The sequence below is a fragment of the Grampus griseus genome, assembly GCF_964374135.1.
Source record: "Grampus griseus genome assembly, chromosome: 1".
NCBI classification, from domain to species: Eukaryota; Metazoa; Chordata; class Mammalia; order Artiodactyla; family Delphinidae; genus Grampus; species Grampus griseus.
This window is the reverse complement of record NC_139017.1, coordinates 41,783,251-41,806,782: the sequence shown is the minus strand read 5'-3', so window position 1 is coordinate 41,806,782 and position 23,532 is coordinate 41,783,251.

The following is a 23,532-nucleotide window of genomic DNA, read 5'->3' as shown; positions in this document are numbered from 1 at the left end:
TCTGAGACTCACAGAACCTAGCTGACCCTTTCCTCTGTGTCTCTACCCTACAGTCAGGCCCCCCACTCCTCTCCCTCCACCAGGAGAACGTGTTTTCAAAGTAACTCCTCCCCACGAAAGGTTTAGAGAACCAGATCACTCACTGAGCCCAGAGAGAGACCTCAGAAGTGGGCAGTGCTGGAGCTGTGTAAACGGCCAGGCCACCAAGGACTGTGGGAAAACTTTCTGAAGCTCTTGTCTGATTTTAGTGGTTCTCAAAGTGTGGACCAGCAGCATCATGTGGGAACTTGTTAACAATGTAGATTCTCAAGCCCCATCCCGGACCTACTGAGTCGGGAAATCTGGGCATGGAGCCCCGCAGTGCCCTCCACGTGGTTCTGATGCATGTTCAAGTTCAAGAGCCAGTATCCTGCATCATTAACAGAACTGGAAACACAAAGGTTAGGAATCTGTCTCTTTCCTCTGTATCCCTCTCCTTAGTACACAACGCTGCAGACAGTAGAGCATAATAAATACTAATCAGCAAGTATTTATTGAGGATCTGTTATGTGAAAAACTCTTCATAACACTGAAGCCAAACACACACACACACACACACACACACACACACAGAGACTTTCTCTTTGGGAGCTCGTACTTCCACTGGGAGGTAGTGGTACATACACATACAAAAGTTAGGTCAGAGACAGGGTAAGGCAAGGTGTAAGAATTGAAATGAGTGGGCTTAGATGATACCACAAGGAAGCAATTGGCCAAATCCAGAATGTGGGACATTCTACAGGACCCAGTTTGTTTATTTGTTTACTTAGGTAATGGCATGCGGAGGGAAAGTGGAAAAATTGGGCTCTTCTAGTTTAAAAGGAGTTTAAAAAGATCTCACAGGGCTTCCCTGGTGGCGCAGTGGTTGAGAGTCCGCCTGCCGATGCAGGGGACACGGGTTCGTGCCCCAGTCCGGGAAGATCCCACATGCCGCGGAGCGGCTGGGCCTGTGAGCCATGGCCGCTGAGCCTGCGCGTCCAGAGCCTGTGCTCCACAATGGGAGAGGCCACAACAGTGAGAGGCCCGCATAACGCAAAAAAAAAAAAGATCTCACAGGCATAACCAATGATGATGAGTAAGTGTGACCTTCTTTGGATCCTGATTAAAACACATCCAACTCTAAAAATGACTTTTTAAAGACAATTTGGGAAACTTGAATATAGACTGAGTAATAGATGATAAGAAAGAATTGTTGTCCACTTTATTAGGTGTGATAATGGCATGCACAAAAATGTCCTTTTCCAAGATGCATACTGAAGTATTCGTGTATAAATTCACACCATGTCTAGAATTTGATTTAAAATGGTCTACCTTCCCCACACACCAAAAAAACAAGGATAGATTAAAAAATATGGCAAAGCTTGATGGCTGTTAAAGCTGGCTGATGAGTTCGTGAGGGTTCTAGATGTGTTTGAAAGTTTTCATAATACAAGCTTTTGCTTGTAAATTGTTTAATGAGTGGTGTAGATCTGAATGGATGAGAAGTTCAGAGCTGGGTGCTACAGTAAAGATTAGAGCCCTTGGAGAAAGATTTGTGGAGGGGATGTTGCCAAGCACTTCCTTCCTCCTTGCCTCCCTCTCTCCCTTCCTAGGAGTTAGCATCTCCCACATAGCAAGTGGGGTGTGGTATTAAAAGCAGCCCAACGGGAGCAGTGGGTGTCCTTTGGAGAGTGGAGAGATTTCTGGGGAAGTCGGCAGCCAGACTGCAGAGGAATGTGGGGAATGCCAGGCTGCATGTCTGGCTGGACTTTGTGCTATAGGCAGTGATGAGGTTTCTGTGCAGAAAACGTAGTGGTAAAATCTGTGCTCTGGGTGGATTAATTTTGACATGCTGCGCAGGATGTGAGCTGGGGAGGTCTGGTGGGGGCTGTTACCGAGGTCCAGGCATGAAGGAGTGATAAGGGCTTGGACTGTACAGGAGTGACGGCGGTGAGGGGCCAGTCGAATGACATTTCCAGATGAATCAAGGGACTTCCCTGGTGGTGCAGTGGATAAGACTCCGTGCTCCCAATGCAGGGGGGCTGGGTTCGATCTCTGGTCAGGGAACTAGATCCTACATGCATGCCGCAACTAAGAGTTCGAATGCCACAACTAAGGAGCTGGCGAGCCGCAACTAAAGAGTCCGCCTGCCACAACTAAGACCCCACACAACCAAATAAATAAATAAATATTTTTTTAAAAGATGCATCAAGAAGCAGCCAAGGGCTTCCCTGGTGGCACAGTGGTTAAGAATCCGCCTGCCAGTGCAGAGGACACGGGTTCAAGCCCTGGTCTGGGAAGATCCCACATGCCACGGAGCAACTAAGCCTGTGCGTCACAATTACTGAGCCTGTGCTCTAGAGCTCTCGAGCCTCAACTGCTGAGCCCATGTGCCACAGTTGCTGAAGCCCGTGCACCTAGAGCCCGTGCTACGCAACAAGAGAAGCCACCTTAATGAGAGGCCTGCACACTGCAACAAAGAGTAGCCCCCGCTCTCCGCAACTAGAGAAAGCCCGTGCACAGCAATGAAGACCCAACGTAGCCAAAAATAAAATAAATAAATTTATATAAAAAAAGAAGCAGCCAAATCTGCTGGTGATTATTTAGGAAGCTAGCAGGTATGAGTCAAAGATTAACTTGAATGACTGGGTAAATGGTGGTGCTGTTTAACAGAAGTGAGGAAACCGGGCTGATTTTGGAGATGAGGACGAAAGGCTGATTTCAAATGTGCAAAATCTAAGGTGAGGATAGAATAACCGAGGTGAGATATATCAAACAATAGACTGTTCTAAACAATAGGCCGTTTCATGGGGAGGTGAGGAGACTGAGAGTCAAATAAATCTCCTGGTTAAGTAAATAAAGCCTGATGAAAGTTTGGAGACTAGAGTCTGAAAGAGAATATGGAAAAGCGAGTGGCTGAGCAGAGATAAGAAGTGAAACTATGGGGAGAGTGGGTGGCAAGTGGGTGTTTCCAAGGTGCTGAAGAAACCTTGCTTTCGAAATCCTGCTCTCCTACGACCTTTGCTTCCTGTTTGAGATAGGAGGCCCTTCCTAGGGTTCCATCCGTCAGGCATGGCTCTAGTGGGGCATTCAGTCTGCATCTCAGTTGGATACTGATGGCTGAAGAAGGACACAGGGCATTAGGCTAGAAGCTCCTGGAGGGCAGGGACCCGTTCTATTACTCCAGTCCCAAGCACCCAGGACACAGCAGGCGCTTTCTGGAGATGCCACGGCAGCTGCTGGTGGGCTCCCTGGTCTCTGCCTCACAGAACAGGGGGACTGTTCGTCATGACTATTTAATTACTGGGCTAACAAACAAGAAAAAGAAAAGCCACACAGGGCAGGATTTCAAGACCAGAATTACTTCAGCTGCCTGTGGAAATAACACCAAGTTGTGCAACAAGAATTTGGGGTGAAAAACACACATTTGATCTTGGTCTGAAAGTCTGGCCATTTGTAAAACACAGCCCATTTTTCCTTTTTTGGAGTTGCAGCTAGGACAGTGGTAAGACGGCTCCCTGGCCAAAAAAAATCAAAGAGAGAAAGGCCTGATATTTTGTGACACTCCAGAAGCTTTGTGTTGGGTTCTCTTTCTGATTCTTTGTTTCCAGAAAATGACACCAAAAAGCCAGTAAGACACAACGTGGATTATCTTTTTTCTCAACCGCCTTCCTTCCTGCTAAAAACCTCTGTAGCCCATCCCCTCTTCCTTACCCCGCCCTCACCCTACCACAAACCCACTTCCGCCCCAGAGTCCTAGCCTGCCCACTAAACCCCATTTCTCCTCTGCCCCTGTACTCCTCCTCCCACAGCTGCCAGCCCTTACCTCACTCAGCAGCCCTGGCCGGAGCTGGCACGGCCAAGATGGGTTACCTTGGGAGAAGGCAGGCAGCAGTGATTGGGGCTGTGGCCTAAGAGCACAGCCCACCTGGGCCCCGTCTTGCTATAATCATTTTAAATATGATTTCCTATTATTATTACTCTTAATTTTCTTAATATATGAAGAAGAGCAACCATTGAGTGAGTACCTAACTACATGCCAAGCACCTTACAAGCCTTTTCTCACTTACTTAATCCCCCGGCAAACACATAAAGTAGGTGCTATCACCATCCCCTTTTTAATCATTCATCTGTTGATGGAACTTAGGTTGCTTCCAGGTCTTGGCTATTGTAAATAGTGCTGCTATGGACGCTGGGGTGCACGTGTCTTTTCGAATTAGAGCTTTTGTCTTTCCTGGATGTATGCCCAGGAGTGGGATTGCTGGATCATATGCTAACTCTATCACCATCCCCTTTTAAAACATAAGGAAATAAGGTTCAGAGAGGTTAAGCAACTTGCCCAAGACTGGATAGCAACCAAGTGGCCGTGCTGGGATGCAGACTCAGATATGCTTAATTCCTGATCCGCTGCTCTTAAGCGTCATGACACGCTGCTTGAAAGGCATTTAGCTCAACTTATTCCCACCCACTGAAGTGGGGAAGACCATTTCAAACAGGAAGCTATTTTGGGGAGGAAGCTGGTCACCAGGGATCTGGGATCAGACTGCCCCAGAAGCCACAGGGACCTGTAAGTGGTCATCTGCAGGGAAGCTTGCTCTTTCTCAAGTTTGCAGTCACCATGCTCCAGCTTTGCCAGGCCTCCGGGCCCACATCCTACTTGGGCGAGTGGTAATAGGGCCAAGGTCACAAATCTGATTCCTTCGTGGGCCAGTTCACTTCCATCTATCCTGTGGCCACAGATGGTACTCTGAACTTGGGCCAGCATTTCTCAAGTGTACACCACTGGATGAAATGAAAGTGGCTTAATAGAATCCTCTATTTTAAAAAATAAATCATAAAAGCATATGTCTTACAGATGGGTGGTCAAAAGTTACAACCTTATATAAAGATAGTTTTCTATTTGCAATAGAGACCTTGCATCCCAGTGAATCCCAATCCTTGAAAGGCCAAGCTCCAAAATGTACTCCTTTTCCCCTAAAAGGCATAGTGAGAAATTATAGAGGTATTCTAACCCTGTTGAGATATCAAATTTTGTTTAATTGTTCTGAGCTTGTTGAGGTCATGACACACCACCTCCTGACATCCCAGAGACAGAAGTGAAATCTCTAGCGTTCAGTAACTCGTCACAGATCTGGTACAGGGCTGGATATACAATGGAAATGAATAGCTACAGAGAAAGCCATACAAGTTGGCCTCTTGCAGCTATGGCTGGAGACTGTGGGGACTGTGCGTTGCCCAAAACAGGCTCCAGACTAGCGAAGGAGGTGAGTTCCACTGTGTACACAGCACTACAGTGGGCTTGGTGGAGAGCCAGGGCCATCTTAGGAACTTCGACCTGAGTAGAGGAGGCAAAAATAAATATGGAAATATGTACCCCAAAACATAGCGCACATCATGATGAGGAGGGCAGAGATGCAAAGGGAAAAGAACCAAGTGGGTTTAAAAAAGGAACAGATTTCCGAAAAGAGGGAGAGCAAGGAGCCTGGGGTTGAAGAGTTCCAGCCTCGATGGAGAGAATAATGTGTCCCTGTTTGTGGACACAGGGCCCAGGTCAGAGGGGGCTTCTGGAGCTCAAGGCTTATGCCCAGGGGAGCACTGGAGATGAAGCCAGCTGTATTCTGCGGCACCGTGCCAATGCCAGCTGGTGGGCATGGTTTTACCCCCAATCTATACCTAATTAATTAGTTCATCAATATTTATTGAGCTTCAGTAAGTGACTGGCATTGTGCAAGACACCAGAAATATAATCATGGTTAATACATAGTCTTATCTTGTAAGAGCTTATGGTCCATAAGTCTAGTTAGGGAGACAGCAAAGCAAAGAGAAGATTACAGTATCTTGTAATAGAGACAATGATAGAGATATGCCTGGGTGCTCAGAGATAACAGAGGACAGAGACCAAGCTCAGGGGGGTGTCAAGGATGGTGGCACCTGAGTTATCTTAAAGAAAAAATAGAAAATGGAAGTGACGAAGGTGGGAAGGGGCATTCTGAGAGAGAGTTCAGCACAGGCAATGCTATTGAAAGGAGAGAGCGCATGGAGAATTATAAGTATTTAGGTGTGGCAGGGAGTGTTGGGAAATGAATTTGAAGATACAGGCAGGACTAAATGTCAAACCAAGTGTGCAATGGTAAGCATCTTGGGATGAAAGATTTTAAGGAGGGAAATAATGGTGTTAGATTTAATATTTCAGCAGTCGATAGTCATGGAGCTGGAGTGAGAAGATAGAATAGTTTTATGGAGAATAACTACAGCACCTCTGGGAATTCCCTGGCGATCCAGTGGTTAGGACTCTGCACTTCCAATGCAGGGGACACAGGGCTCAATCCCCTGTCCGGGAACTAAGAACCCACACGCTGCGCAGCATGGTCAAACAAAATAAAACAAAACTACAGTGCTTCTCCTTAACGCCCACCGGCTCTCCCAACACCCTTACTTCCCCCTCAACATTTCTCTTTTCCTTTTCCCCCTGTACTATTCAGTGCACACACCAAGAATGTTGGGAGGGTGTCCTGATTCTACTCCATTAAGGAACACGAGCAGACCTGGTGTCGAGCTTACAGGCCTCCATGTGAAGGTCTAGAATTCATTCCAAGGTGCCCTTCAAAAGTACCCAGGAGACTGAGAAGCAATTTGCTAGGAAGATGCCTTCCAGAGTCTTAGAGATATCTTACTTGCTGCTCCAAAATCCCAGGGAAAAGGCAGGCTCTAGGAGACAGCATGTTCATGATATTTTTGATATTAGTTCAGAACAATCTGAGAATAGGTAGCGTAGGTAGATGGATGGATGGATAGATAGACAGACAGATAGGCAGGAAAGCAAGTACTACTTTCGGTGTCACAATGAGAGCCTGTTACCACTTTCCCTTTTCAACAGCTACCCTCTCTGCTATAAGAACTTGAACCTATTCACATCTAATTATTTTTCCTCTAAAATGGTTAAAATGCCCATTTGATTTCTAAGACAAAGTGGGTATTGGGGGCATGGACTAGCTTTTGAAACGGGCCTATTTCTTTCAAAACAGGAAGTAGCACTGGCCAAGTTCATTAAAAATCAGCATCAGAGAACACTTACTAAGTGCTTAATTATGTAATCAGATTTTGGCTTGGGGCTGGAATAAAGTTAGAAAAAAAGAGAGAGAAAGAGACTGGCTGTACCTGGGTGGGTGAAAAAGAGAGCATGAGCAAGTGACCGAGACAGCTGCGTCCCTCTCCACGCATGCTGGCCTCTGTTAGTCCCATGTCCTTGAGCCTGGGGGCCCAAGGTAACCAGTCTTGAGATGTCGTATTTCCCCAAATCCAGTGATTAGGGACTCTTCCCTGGCGAGGGTCAACCCCCTTCCAGGAATGATTGTCATTGGGGCTTCATGCCCAGTGACAACAGTCTAACTTTCGAATAATAAAATTTTGAGGAGGGAAGGCACCCCTGTATTTTGCGAGCCCATGTGAGTTGGTACCCAAACTCATGCTGAAGTTAGTGATAAGGCCTGAATCATGCCTATCCTGTCTTCCACCATGTTGCCTCCCGTTCTCCTTGCCAATTCACCATCACCTTGGAGCCACAAAAATGCAAAACGAATTGGAACCTTGTGTTGAGAGCTAAGCCCATGAGTCATAGTTGAACAACAGCTTTTTTCTCTCCACATTAGCTGTGATTTTCCTCCACTGTAGCCCAAACAAGAATCAGCCATGCTAACCATTAATGTCATTAGAATGACATTGGTTCATTCGATGGTAATGGAGTGCCTGTTATGGAGCAGGCACTGTTTGGATTCTGCAATGACCCAGCTAGTAAGTTGTCTTCTCCTAATGGAGTATCCAGGGGAATTTGTGAGTGCAGAAGGCACCTGACATTCACTTTCAGGTGGTCAGCAAAGACCAAGGTGGAGGGAAGGATTTCCAAACATCTTAACTACCTGGGTGTAGTGAAGGCTCCCAGGGCAAGAGGAAGGAATTTCTGGGAATAAGCTGTCTGAGATCAGCAAAATAACTGATTGGTGAAAAATATATAGTTTTTAAAATTAAAAATTCAGAGGATGGGATAATCTTTACACCTGAAGTAACTGAAAAGTGAATTTGTAAATTATATTTTGGTAGCAAGTAATTTGCCCAGAAGCCAGAAGGAGGAGAAAAAAAATTAAAACTTGTGAAAGACCATTTAAGAATCAGGGCGGATGGTTTGAGTGCCTCCAACTTTAGAGGCTTATGGAGATGTGGAACCTCTTATTAGAGATTCCAAAAAGAAGGATGGATCAACTAAAGAGCAGTATTTGTACATAAATATACAAAAGTTTTCTTTCCATTATCAAAGAAAAATGAAAATCCTCAGTTGAAAGTGCTCTGTAAGTACTCAGGAGCATAAATACAAATAAATCCCACACCTGGACAAATTTTAGTAAAACTGAAAAATATGACTTTCAAAAGCCAGTAGAGACAAATGGTAGCATAGCCTAAAAAGAAGTGACTATCAGACTCAGAGCAGATTTCTTATCAGCAACAAAAGTTAGTAGAAGACCCTGGAAAAACACCTTTAAAATGATGAGGAAAGATAATTGTTAATATAGAATTTTATTCCCAGATAAACTACCATGCACCTTTGAGGGCAAAATAATTATATTATAAAACATACATTAGGAATGTTTAACATTTACAAGCAGTCTCTAAAAGAACTAATAAGGGATTTATTCCAGCAAGAGGACATGTGAATTCAGAGGAAAGGCATGGGGCAAAGAAGCAAAGCGTTTGTGTTTCTTGTCAATGAAAAACAAGTGACATTGCTGTGGTGGTTAAGCTGTACCACTTTCAAAAATGCCAAATGCCCTTGAGTTCAGTAATCTTAATATTTCATCTCATACTCCCTACTTTTATATACTGTTTTTAATTTCACTAAAGGAGAAAATTCTATTTTCAAGTACAGAGACCAAAAAATTTTTTGGCAAGAACATGCTTATAGAAATTTTAAATGACCAGAATAAATCAATTATATATAGACACAATGTACCAAGGTTACAAAAACACTCTTCAAAAAAATAGTTATGAAACATCAGGGTTGGGGGAAGAAGGTAAAGGAAATACAACCATCAAAAAACTGAGAATGGGGAGAACTGTTGTATCCTGGATCCTGCTCGGTCACAAAACCAAGATCACTTCAACTGCTTAACCTACAAAATGAAGGATTGAGGGACATCAACATTCTTGATCCTTGACCAAAGGAGTTGTTAATCTAAAAGATCATTAAGGTATCTTTTTGCTCTATTATTTAGCAAAAATTATATAGCAGCCACAATTATAAAATCTTAGCCTTGTAATATATATGAATTAAAGTTTTAACTGTTCCAAAAAAAAAAAAAAAACCCCAAAACTGATTGGAATGAGACCTTGTGTCACTTTCTAAAATTGGACGTGGCTAAAAATAGCTGTTGGAGGGACTTGGGAAAGAAGGAGCTTTACCTTGAGTTCTAGGAATGTCCCACAGGGTGGGTTTCCACTTTGCTTCCTGACCTCTGCTCTGTCCTTAGCTACCACCTCTGCCTTTCCCACTCCCACACCACTTCTGTTCTGCCTTTTCATGCTTATCTCAAACTTTTGCTTAAAACTTCCTCTCTCCAGTGTTGCTCTTTGTTCTTTGTAGAGGATGCTTGAGTCTCCTGAGTCCAAACTCAAAAAAAGTTTCCCCCTAATTTTTTCAAATATTCCCACTTGTTGACCAAATATTTTTTGAGCATCTATCATGTGCTGTTGGGGAATTCACAAATTATTAAACATTCACCCTGCATGATTAGTTTAAACAATACAAAGTAATATATGATTCAATGCCAAATACACACAATGGGTGGGGGGTATTTCAGGAATTTAGAGGAGAGAGAGAGATCATACTGGAGCTGGAGTCCACATTGAAGGCTTCATAGAAAAGCAGGCCTTCAGTCTAGATGGTAAGAGGGTGGAACTAGGGACGTTCAAAGTAAAGCAAGCTCAGGGAACAAATACTCACAGGAGGAATTTCATGGTAAAGAATAATAAAAATATGGGACTTCCCCGGTAGTCCAGTGGCTAAGACTCCGCACTCCCAATGCAGGGGGCCCGGGTTCTATCCCTGGTCAGGGAACTAGATCCCACATGCTGCAACTAAAGAGTTAGCATGCCGTGGACAGGAATAAGGACACAAACGTAGAGAATGGACTTGACGACACGGGTAGGGGGAATGGTAAGCTGGGACGAAGTGAGAGAGTGGCATGGACATATATACACTACCAAGTGTAAAATAGAAAGCTAGTAGGAAGCAGCCGCATAGCACAGGGAGATCAGCTTGGAGCTTTGTGACCACCTAGAGGGGTGGGATAGGGAGGGTGGGAGGGAGACACAAGAGGGAGGAAATATGGGGATATATGTATATGTATAGCTGATTCACTCTGTTATAAAGCAGAAACTAACGCACCATTGTAAAGCAACTGTACTCCAATAAAGATGTTAAAAAATAATAAAAAAATAAAGACTTAGCATGCCGCAAATGAAGACCCCGCATGCTGCAATGAAAATCCCACATGCCGCAGCTAAGACCCAGCTCAGCCAAATAAATAAATATTTTTTAAAAATAATAAAAATAATATTTAACAACTAAAGAGTACTTTATGGTTTGCAACTTCTTTCATGCACACACTATTGAATTTAAGAGTGGTGAGCTGATACAACAAGGTCCTACTGTATAGCACAGGGAACTATATCCAATCTCCTGGGATAAGCTATAATGGAAAAGAATATTTAGAAAAGAATGTAGGGACTTCCCTGGTGGCACAGTGGTTAAGAATCCGCCTGGTCCGGGAAGATCCCACATGCCACGAAGCAACTAAGCCTGTGCGCCACAACTACTGAGCCTGCGCTGTAGAGCCCACAAGCCACAAGTACTGAGCCCACGTGCCACAACTACTGAAGCCCGTGCGCCTAGAGCCTGTGCTCCACAACAAGAGAAGCCACCGCAAAGAGAAGCCTGCACACCTCAACAAAGAGTAGCCTCTGCTCGCCGCAACTAGAGAAAGCCTGTGCGCAGCAACCAAGACCCAATGCAGCAAGAATAAATAAATAGTAAATAAGTAAACTTATAAAAAAATAAAATTAAAAAGAATATATATATGTGTAGAAAAAAATCTAAAAAAGAGTGGATATATGTATAACTGATTCATTTTGCTGTACACCCAAAACTAACACAACACTGTAAATAAACTACTCCAATTAAAAAGAAAAAGAAAGAAACCTAAAAAAAAAAAGCGTGGTGAGCTGAGCCACATTATGAAACTTCTGAACAACAACTAAGATGTGGAAGATTCAGCAAGCTTGTGGTTGGGCAGCCTCCTCCTGTCAAATAATTCTGCATACCTTATCTCATTTAATTCAGGAAGTAAACTTGTGAGGTAGATGTTGTTTTCACTATTTTACAAATGAGTAAATTAATGGTTAAGAAACTTCTCAAGGTCACATAGTTAATAAAACAACAATAGCTATTACACATGGTAATTGCTATGTGTCAGATACTATTTAATAATTCTTATAACAACTCTATGCGGTAGAAACTATTGTTATCCCCATTCTTCAGATGGGAAAAACTGAAGAATGGAGATGTTAAGCAACTTGCCCAAGATATACAACTAAGAAGTGTCAGAGACTAGACTTGAACTGAGGCTATCTGGGTGTAGAGCCCAGTCTCTGAAGCCTCTACTCTAGAGCAGAGCTGCCAATAGAAATATAATGAAAGACATAAATGGGAGCCACATATGTAATTTTTTTTTTGGCCGTGCTGCACGGCTTGCAGGATCTTAGTTCCCTGAACAGAGATTGAACCAGGGCCCCTGCAGTGAAAGTGCCGAGTCCTAACCACTGGACCACCAGGGAATTCCCTACATATGTAATTTTAAATGTTCTAGTAACCACATTAAATAAATAAAAAGAAACAGGTAAAATTAATTTTAATAACACATTTTTAAACCAAATATCTCAAACTATTATCATTTCAATATGTAATCAATATAAAAATTATTATATATTTCACATTTTTATGTGAAATCTTCTAAATCCAGTGGGGTTTTTTTTTTAACTTAGAGCACATTTCAATTCAAATGTTAAATTTTCATCAGAAATATTTATTCTGTAATTATATTTCATAAAATTTATAGTTAAAAAATTAGAGTTACATACCCAAATTATTCCTAACTTACTGAAAAGTTTTCCAATGATTGAATTGAGTTCCAAACACCACTCTTAATATTTGCATCTGTATTGTCAGACTTGGTTTCTTTATTTTAGAAGAAATGATCTGACTTTGAAGCAAATCCTATCAGTTTCAATTTTTATCTAAGTTGAGTAATTCACTAACTCTTCTGTCAACCCAGTATTATTAACATTAAATTCAAAGAAGTATTGCATAAATTGAAAAGCCACTATGAATTTATTGAAATTAATAGTGTTTTTCATATTTTTATTTTCGTTTTTGTAGCTAATTTACATAATGCTCTTGATTACAATGAAACTCTTCTGTATATTAATTCATGTTTGAAAAATGTGTTAAATTTTTATTATTGATTATTACTATGAAAAATTTCAATTTCAACATAAACTCTTGTACTTTCTAGCTAGATCACAAATACATTTTTCCTTTCCTTGGAACTTCAAATTTAGCTCATTCATATGCAGTATGATATCAGTGAGAAAACATAAATCACACCGCTATCTTTTTGTCTTTGATTATTGAATATGTGGCAAGTATTCCTTTCATTTCAAGAAACTCTTTAACTCGAATTAACAGTACAATCAATCTTTGTAAAGGTCCTCCACTACTCTCTACAATTCTATAAGCTGATGATTCATAGCATAACATACATAGAAAAATTTTAACAACTATATCCATGGCACTGTTCAGAAAACTGAACACAAATATCTTCATATGTATCATACAGGAGGAATGAAGCAATAGAAGAAAGATCCGTTTTTTGCTTTAAAATTTCAATAAATCCAGACGTCCAACATAGTTGGAGAACTTTTCATTGTAATGGAAACTACATTTTTCATATCTGGCTGAAGTCTTTCTTCAACAGTTGTAAAAGACTCAACAGTATCTATACCAATGAGTTCAGTTTTTAGGCTGCAAAATAAGGGGGTTTTTTTTCATGAGTTTGAAAATCTTTTGAGATAAACCACATCCAAAGTATTAACTGTGCAGTATCTCATATCACAATTACTCTAAAGCTGAAGAAAGCCCTTGCAATTTTTCAAAAATTGAATCAATTGAATTTTTATATGGTTAGAAGGATTTTGTATTCAACAAGCAATTAGTTAGTACCTTAATTGAATAGCTTTCACTTTTTGTAAAGAATATCTTTTCAAGTTTTTTTCGTATATGAAAACAAAATTTTCAAAACTAAAATAATAATTTATTATCTCTCCATCTAAAAATAGTTTTAATTTCTGTGCAAGAATCCAAGTCATCTTATAGCTGGCCAAAATTATAAGCTCGGATTCTGCTAAAAATTGTTTTTAAAATGTTTGTTGGACATTTAATTTTAATTTCAAGCAACTAATATTAATTCTCTTTGGTCTGTTAAGAGGAAACAGTTTATCAAATTCACTATGTATTTCCTGAAAATATGTCTTAATATTGTCCACTTTATTTAAAATTATTTTTTACAAAATGAGCAGCTTTTTCATTTGCTTGGCTGCAGCGAATTGCAGTTGCCATTCATTTCAAAATCTGCAACATACCTTCTTCCGGTCTCTTATTTTCTTTACTGTTTTAGTCGGAGTACTTACTAGCTTCTGCATCTCTACTCAGTTGTGTGTCAGTAGTATGCCATCATTTTAAATATTAAAAATTTCCCATACTTCTTTTTAAAATTAGAAACAATTTATTATATCATAAATAAAATTAAAATAAGTATTTCAATTTCAGTACTACTCATGATTTACATAGATATTACTGTAACTTCCACTGTCTGCATAAAATAATCAAATAAACATAATCTTACTTTACAAAAATCATTCAACCCAGTCAATCCATTGAAACCAACTAGATCAGAGATATGTTTATGTGTGTAACTAGGCACACACCCAACACATACACTATAACAATATTTTCCACAATGTGCTTAATAGGAAAATGATTTACAGTGCCTCAGGTTTTAAATTAAAATTAAAAATTCAGTTCCTCAGTCACGCTAGCTACATTTCAAGAGCTCAATAGCCACAGGTAGCTAGTGGCTACCGTATTGGACAACACAGCTCTAGACTGTCTCTCAGCAGCAGAATCTGACCTATGATTCAAACCCTAATTTGAAATCCAGTATGCCTTTATTAACCCCTTCTTGCCTCTGAAGCCAGGAGCTCTTGGCTGCAAGGAGACATCCTGTGGCCTCTCAAGTTCAAGGTCTATAAACTTGGGTTAAGAGAGCCAGCCTAAGTTTTGAACAACCAGGACTACAGGCATGTAAGGGACTGAGGGAACAGGTGTGTGTCTATTTAGAAGCAAAAGGAAGCAAATGAAGCATAAAGCACTTCTAATGGTCCTCGTTCAGAGACTCAACAGAGAACTGGGCTCAATAAAAGCAAGATAAAGTAGGGAATAACATGAAGCCCTACACATAGGAAGCTTTGCAAAGCTGAGGTCCAAACTCACATCCATTTAATTGTGAGGAGGCATGATCCGTCCCTGTGGCAATCTAACATAAGGGCTACTCGGGTACCAATTTCACTAAAGATGTCTGGCAGAGGAGTGATGAGATTCTTGGGTTTAAGGAAGCCACTCTGGAAGCAGTTAACTTCAGGATAGACTGGATAGGGAAAAGAATGGAGCTTCAGGGAATTCCCTGGGGGTCCAGTGGTTAGGACTCTTGTTCTTTCACTGCCGAGGGCACGGGTTTGATCCCTGGTCAAGGAACTGGGATCCTGCAAGCCGTGTGCCCAAAAAAAAAGAAAGAAAAAAAAAATTTTGATAAAAAATTTTAAAAATAAAGAAAAAAAAATGTTTAAAGAAAGAAAAAAAATTTTTTTTAAACAGGAGCTTCAAGCCCAGGTCTGAGATGATTGTCGTCAAGAAGTAAGGTATGGGGACAAGGAGACTAAAAAAATTTTAAAGTGAAGAAAGTTGGAGCTGCCACTCCACCCTTTTTTATTCTCAAGAGTTCCTCTTCCTACTCTGCAATATGTCTGCATCTTCAGTATTTGGGTTCTCCAGAGGGCCCACCTCTTCTCCTTTAATATGTTTCTGTGTTTGTGTCTCCTAGGCTGGTTTCTACTTTCCCACATCACAATTTGTACAGTTTCCTCCAATTTACAGATCTTTCCTTCTCCTCCCTGGACTAAGCCTTCAGGTACTGGTCCATTCAGAAAATCACTCCATTATTGAAAAAATTCAGAATGCATTTTCTATCTCAATTGATTTTTACCCTTCATTGAATTTCTTGAATGTATGGGTTTGTGATTTTTATCAATTTTGGAAAATGTGCCGCCATTATTTCTTCAAATATTGCTTCTGCTCTCCCCACCCTCCTTTGGGATTTCAATTACACTGTCTTACACCATTTGGTATTTTCTCGTGGGTCACCAAGGGTTCCAGGTTTCTTCTTCTCCATAATATGGATAGTTTCTGCTGCTATATTTTCAAGTCTATGATCTTTTCTTCTGCATTGTTTGAGCTGCTGTTAAGTCCATTTGGTAAATTTTTCATTTCAGATATTGTACTTTTCAGCTCTAGAAGTTCCACGAGGTTCTTTTTTATAGTTTACATTTCACTCCTCATTATGTTCATGTTTTCCTTTAAATTACTGAGCACATTATAGCTTTTTTACAGTTTTTGTCACCTAATTGCATAACCTCAGTTTGATCTTTTTTAAGCTTTGTTAGGGAAGATCTAACCTTTACTTTAGGGCTTTACTTTAGGGCTAGTTTAGCCCTACTACATAGGCATGCTCCCTCTAGGGTCTCTTCCAAAAGCCACAAGAGTTCAACAAGGTCTCTCCATTCTGCCTGGTTGGAACTTGAGTGTTTCCCAGCTCAGCTCAGGAATTTAACTTTTAGCAATCTAAGAGTTCTCTTTCATGAGTCTCATAGAGTTATACCTTATGAAGCTTAGTATTCAGCTTAAGACTCAAGGGCACTCAACATTTCTTTCTCTGTATACCTCCCTCTTCTCTGGTACTCTGCCTCAAAAATTACCGCCACCTCAGCCTGCCCAAACTCTGATCTTTTTGCCCACATTTTAGCATGACTGTTTTGTCTGCTCGGATTCCCCTTCTTGTGATCTGGAAAGTGCCTCTAAGAAGAAAGCTAGGAATATTGTACATATCACTTCATTTGTTTCTCTTCTCCCAGGAATCACAACCCTGCGCTGTGTGTTGTATGATGAAAACAATTATTTCACGCATTTTTGCCCAAACTTCTTATTTACTGTGACAGGGGAAATCCAGTTTCAGTTGATTTTCATGTCTGGAAGCGCAAATTTCTTCCTCATGATTTCTTTTTGCACTGCTAAAATTGCTCTTGCTTAAGTCAATAAAAATATTTTTCTGTACAAGTCAAACTGTCTTCTAACTTTCCTCCCTGATGTCACTGACAGCCTATTACTTCCTTTCTCCCCAGGGATCTAAGGAATTCCATTTCCCTTGTTTTTGTTTTAACAACCCATCTGTTCTTCTAGTTTTTACTCCGCTGGTGCTACGTCAGTGTCACTTTTCCTGTGGGTGGACATCTAGAGCGGTGCTTGAGGCTCTCTTTCTTCCATCTAGCTCCTTTTGGGGGATCCTTACTCTGGTGCATGAAGGGTGGCAGTCTGTCTGCTGGCTGGATCTAACGCATGTTGCAAAGGATTCTCTCAATGTCTGGATTTCCCCTTTCGTAAGTGCCCAAGTATCAACTCCATCTCACCATTTTCAAAATACAGAGACCCTACTTTGTTCACTCTGAAATTAAAAAATACATATATATATATATAAATATATTATTTACTATGTACATACTGTATGGAGAATAATATAAACACCCAATATCCAGCAAAAAGGATGTATAGATAAAGCATTACAGATATAGGTATAACCCTCACTGTAACCCTCCCAATTGTGCCCCCATTCCTATCCTCCTTCCAGGAAGTAAGAAGCTTCTGATTTTGATGTTTTTAATTCTCATGAATATAATGCTATTTATTATTTAAGAATATAGATAGATACATAGATAGATACGGCATGAGTGTTTGTATATATCACTACATATATACTCTCTCTATACCCCTAAACAATAGCATTTTACATGTCTTTAAGCTCTACTCATTCATTCAGGGTTTTAGCTTTTCTGAGCTACAGTGTTTAGACACAGCAAAAAAAACAGACACTCAACAGAACTCTATTTACCAGGGGCTAAGAGGTCTCCCAGTACAGTGGTTACCTTAAGGGACAAAGGAGCCAGTACAATTGCTTGACCGAATACACCGCCTTGGTCATCTCAGGGGAGGGGCAATTCTGGCTACAGCAAGGGTTTGCCATTTGGTTTTATTTCTTGAACTCGTGGCAGAATTCTGGGGAGAAAAAAGGGTTACAAGGAAGAACTGACAGTACAACTACTACTGATGCTACCACCACCACAAGTACCATCACCAGGATCTGTCCCACATGGCTAGTATTAATCAGGCACTGTGGTAAGTGTTTTTCAAAGAATTATGTCTAATTCCCCAAACATCCTCAAAGTAAGTTTTTTTGTCCTTGTTTTACAGATGAAAAAACTCAGGCTATAAAGACCTTAACCATCCTGAACACAGACAGACCCTCATCCCAAGCTTTAATGAGCATCTTCATTTGGAGAGTCCACAGACATGTTAGACTCAACATGGTCAAAATTTCTCTCTACCTGTAGCCTCCAGCCCCTTTATTCCCTGAGTTAATAGCTGGAGGAGTAATCCTCTTACATCCAGGTTTGATCAGTCGCTGCCTGCTCCTAAGTCTTCAACAGCTTCTCACCCTGCCATTCAAAGTACTCTACACTAGGCCCCCAACCTATGTTCCACCTTTATCTCCTGTTACTCTATACTCCAGCCAGACTAAACTAGCTGCTGTTCTCAAATATGCCATCCATTTCAGCAACTTTGCTTATGCTTCCCTTTACCAGAATGTTCTCCCCTTTTCCTCTACATATCTACCCATTGAAATTCTGTGCATTTTTCAAGGTCAGTTTTTTTTGTTTGTTTTTTTCTTTGCGGTACGCGGACCTCTCACTGTTGTGGCCTCTCCCGTTGCGGAGCACAGGCTCCGGACGCGCAGGCTTTAGCGGCCATGGCTCATGGGCCCAGCCGCTCCGCGGCATGTGGGATCTTTCCGGACCGGGGCACGAACCCGCGTCCCCTGCATCGGCAGACGGACTCCCAACCACTGCGCCACCAGGGAAGCCCTCAAGGTCAATTTTAAATGTCCTGCTCCTCCCTGTCATGTGTCCTTCACCTCCCCCCCAGGATGTTATTTTTCCTCCTTTAATTCTAATTGCATTTTGTCTGTACGTCCCTCGTCATGGCTGATTCTCCGTGCATTGGACCTTTCTTCCCCATGAAAGCGTAAACTCCAAAGAAGCAAAAGCTATGTCTCCCTCATTTTTGTTTCCCTAGCACCTCCTAGCCCATAGGAGGAGACAGTGCTGTATATCATTGAATTGATAGAGTTCTTTCTCTCTGAAGAAAACCAGTACTCAAAGAATTCATGTTGAAATATGGAGTCTAACATGTGCAAGGACTGGAATTGCATCCTCACAAGGTTATGGTCATTCTCCAGTCCTATCCCATATCCTTGACCCTCAGTAAGCTGAAATACAATCACTAATTCAGTGTGAGGGAGTGGGACTGAGCTCCTTAGGGCAAGAAGAGGTCTTAGCCATTCAAGAGGCTGGAGAAGCTGGAAACCTTACACAGGCTTTGCTTCAAGCTGGAAAGAGATCCTCAGTTGGTAGATAGATTTCTTCCTCTGTAAAGGTATCATAAAGAGATTTTGTCATAGTTTTGTGATTAGGATGGTGGTTAGGAATTAAGGACAGTGTGTGTGTGTCTGTGTGTCTGTGTGTGTGAGAGATGGTGTGTCCAGAGGCGTCACTGAGCCCTATTTGTGAATAGCAAGGGCTGCCTCATTCCTGATCCCTGACCCTCTGCCACAGCAGGTACAAGTGGCTGGGCCCTGCTTCTCTCCTGTGCAGTCCTACTGCGCGTTTGGCACCGGAGACCGCCGAGACACATGACAGGCTACACATCTTTTGCCCATTTGTTTCTGTCATGATTTTTTTCTCCTTAAAGAGGAAAAAAGAGGCTTGTGTTGTTTGTGTAATTTCCTTCTTTGCTCTGGCCTACTCCAGGCTGTTAGCCCAGTCTAGTCTTCATCTTTCCCCAAATTAATATACAACATGTCATCACCTCTTTTTAAAAATAAAGATCCAGCTCTCCGCCTCAATGACCTTAAAGAACTATTAACTCGACATGTCTAACCTCAGAGTCATCTTTGCTTCCCCTTTCCTTCCTTCCTCTGGCACTCCTTTCGTCTCCCTCCCACAGAAGAAAACTGGCTTAGCTTTTGAACCTTTTGGTTAAAGGCCCCCAGTTCAAAACCTTGGCACCCTTTGTAATTCTTCCCTTTGACTTGCCACCCCCCATTCATCAAATCTCTCGGGTGTTTCCTTTGTAATGTCTTTCATATCTATTTCCAGGGCCATTTTTAGTTTAAGTCAGTGATCATCAAGGAATGGGGGATGGGGATGGGGAGTGGGGGGGGGTCTGGATTGTCACTTGGGAATTTTTTCAAAATACCGTATAGCTTAGAAGAGCTCCACAGGTGCTGACACACACTGCTCAGCACCACTCAGTCAAGTCCTTCTCCTGGACACTTATCCTCACCTCCAGCTAATCTTTCTGGCTTCCACTTTCCCCACCCAGTACTCTTAAAACACTGCTTTCCACGTGACATCTTCCATTCAAACGTGCTTTGGCGTCTCCCTACTGACCTCAGCATAAAGTCCAAACTTACAGACACTCCATAATCTGATACCATCTTCTTTGTCTGCTGCTACCTCAAAGTTTTCATACCAAACTCCCTTCACCTTCCTGATGTATCCCCTTCTCTCAGGGCTCTGTACTTTAAACATCTCCTTCATGCTTCTTGGAATAAATTCCCCTTTCTGGGTTTTCCTGACTAACTCCTTTTTTTAAATTTATTGATTTATTTTTGGCTACATTGGGTCTTTTTTGCTGCATAGGGGTTTTCTCTAGTTGCGGTGAGCAGGGGCTACTCTTCACTGCAGTGCGTGGGCTTCTCATTGTGGTGGCTTCTCTTGCTGTGGAGCACAGGCTCTAGGCACACAGGCTTCAGTAGTTGTAGCACGCAGGCTCAGTAGTTGTGGCTCTCAGGCTCTAGAGCACAGGCTCAGTAGTTGTGGCACACAGGCTTAGTTGCTCCGTGGCATGTGGGTTCTTCCCAGACCAGGGCTTGAACCTGTGTCCCCTGCATTGGCAGGCGGCTTCTTAACCACTGCGCCACTGGGAAAGTCCTGACTAACTCCTTATGTTCTTCAATTCTCAAATCTAGAACCTCTTCCTCCAGAAAGGCTATCTTGCTCCCCACCCCATAGATTCTGCCTTCTTCCTCTGTGCTTACCTTTGACACAGCACTTATTATACTGTCTATGGTGGTTTGTGGGTTTTTTTGTTTTTATGTTTTCATTTTACTTTCCTTTCCAGACTCTCTGAGGGAAAAACCTGTTGGTGTTTTTTTCTATCCCCAGAAACTAGAACAGAAAATAGCCTATAATAAGCATTGAATGTTTGTTGAATGACTGAATGAGTGCACCTTTTCCAGCTTTGTCTCCCACTACCCCTCCAGAAATCACCTTCTCTAGGAAAGACATCTAACACCCCCTGTACATGCCTGTACTTCCCCACCCGTGTGCCTTCACACCCTTCCTTCACTGACTGGTGGGCGGCAATATCAAGTAGTGGGGGAGGAGGGGGTGGGCATAATAAGCTGGACACTTTGTGCTGGAGAGATGTGTAGTAAGTAGCTGGATGGTGCTCTCCCCTAACACGTCTACTTTTCTTTACTTAGTTAATTATTCCCAATCCTCTGGATCCAGCTAAAATCCCATGTCTTCCACCTCAGTACAAGCATCACCTGTGAACTCCCTCGGACTTTGTTGTCTTGGCTCTCATCACATACTGTCCTGAATGAGAAGTTATCTTTCCTTGGGCTGATGCCTCATCTCTTCCCCTAGAGTTCGTGCTCCCTTAGGGTCAAGACCACAATGTTTAGCCATGGGCCGTGTTCATAACAGGCCTCATGAATTGGTGATGGTGCTTGTTTGGTCCATAGCATGACCAAGCCTCCTGGTTTGCCCGTACATGTGTGCAATAATACCATGTTTCCTCTGGTGCATATTCCCTGCTTTGTTTCCATAGTTGAATTTTAATTGATGTGAGCTCTCCCCACTGATGGTGAGCCCCATGCAGTCAGCCTTGTGTCACTCATGGCTATTCATCAATCACCTGGAATGAACCAGGCATGTTATAGGAGATTAATGAATATTTTTTGAGTGAATGAATAGGAAACATTGGGCACCATTATATCTCTTGATAATCTCATTTCCCTTCTAAGTAACAGGACTTCAGAGCTCTACATATACAAAAATTTTAAAGTGCTGGGCATCTTATGGCAGTGACAGTCCAATCCATTCAATTTCATTTTTGGTGAATGTCTTTGTACAGAATGAATAAAGAGAGCTTGAATTTTCACTGATTTTTACAAGAAAAGACTAGAGGACCCCAGAGATGCTAGAATACAAAAAATTGCTCCTGGACATGACAGAAGTCACTGGGACCAAACTCCCAGGGGAATAGAGAGGCGTGTCACACAGATGAGAGGGACTTTAATAGAGAATCTTGTTTGATCTCTTTTTGCCAGATTCTTTGTATGAATAATGCTTAGTACACAGTAGGTGTTAAATTTATGGTGATGATTATATATACACACCCAGAGACACACACAGTTTTTTTTAAAAAACTGTATCCTCTGGTATAGAAGTCAAAGCTTAGGATCTGAAAACACTGGAGAATTTCCAGTTCAATAATTCCTGAAAATCCCATAGTACTACTAGCATTGCTTCTTCAAAGCATAAACACCTCCTGATATTGAAGATACAAGGTCAATTTCTTAGATTTTCAAATTAATTATTTTCTGCAAGTTTGAGCCAAAATAACAAGCCAATAAGAGAGAACGTATTGCTGGCATGCAGCCGCTAGGTATTTTAAGACAGGGACTGCTTCAAAGCTTACTACATGCTTCCTCCAGGCAGATGAAAGAGGAAGACCACTTATAGGTTTATATAACATCTGCATATGAGTGGAACATTAAGGAGCCATACAGTGGTTTTGTAATCACTGCTCCTCAATATATACCCAGAGAGCAGTCCTGTGTTGAATTTAATCTTTGCTTTTCTTTGCCCGTTCACCTCCAGGTCAAATTCTGACAAGGTGTGGCAAAATATATTCTTCTGTTGCAATGGAATTTTTTCTTTTTGGTAACATATTGTGTGAAATAAATAAATTCATTGACTATAATACGGAAATCTTTTTTTTTTTTTTTTTTTTGGCCACGCGTCTTGCCGGATTTCAGTTCCCCAACCAGGAATTGAACCCGGGCCATGGCAGACCACCAGGGAATTCCCTGGAAATCTTTTTAGTGATGAAGAAATGTGGGAAATTAGTTTCTTGAATGGCAAGTATTCTTTTCTGTTGTTGTTCTTATACATATGAAAACTTCATTTTGTTTCAAGGCTCACTTCAAGCATTACGTTTTCTGTTAAATTTTCTCTGACTCTCTCTTCACAAACCAAATTTGCTCTTCTTTCCACTATGTTTACACAACACCGTAGGAAACATTTAGGGTATAGTCTTTGATTTGTCATGCTGTCTGTCCTCACTAAATTGTAAGGTCCATGCTTTATTTATCTCTCCATTCCTAGTGTCTGGCATATTGCCTGGCACATAGAAGGCACTTGAAAAATACTTGCAGTTGAATTAAAGAGCAGAGAGTTCGCCAGTATCAGTCTTTTAAATCCCACTCTGCAAGGACAAGAGAATACGGCATGAGCTGAGCCCCTTCAAACTACATCCTGGTTCCTCATCTAGTATACAGGTAGGATTGGGCACACCAGGGGTTATTGAACATTTATGATTGCAGCCCACTTAAGATGGGGCAAAAGATCTCACAGCTATAGAAAAAGGATTCAGAGATAATCATAAAGTATAAGTGTAACAGCATGTTTTGGGGGGATTAATAATACCTCTGCTGTACCAAGAGCTCACATTCAATCCTTCTGCAAGTCCTATGTAATCCTCCTCTACAAGAAGTCTCCAATCTAACCATCTCTACCGCCAGACTACTGACCTAGTCTAAGTTCTTGATTGACCAAGACAATAGCCTGTGTAATAGCCAGCAACAAACTGATTTAATAATGACAAGCTTAACT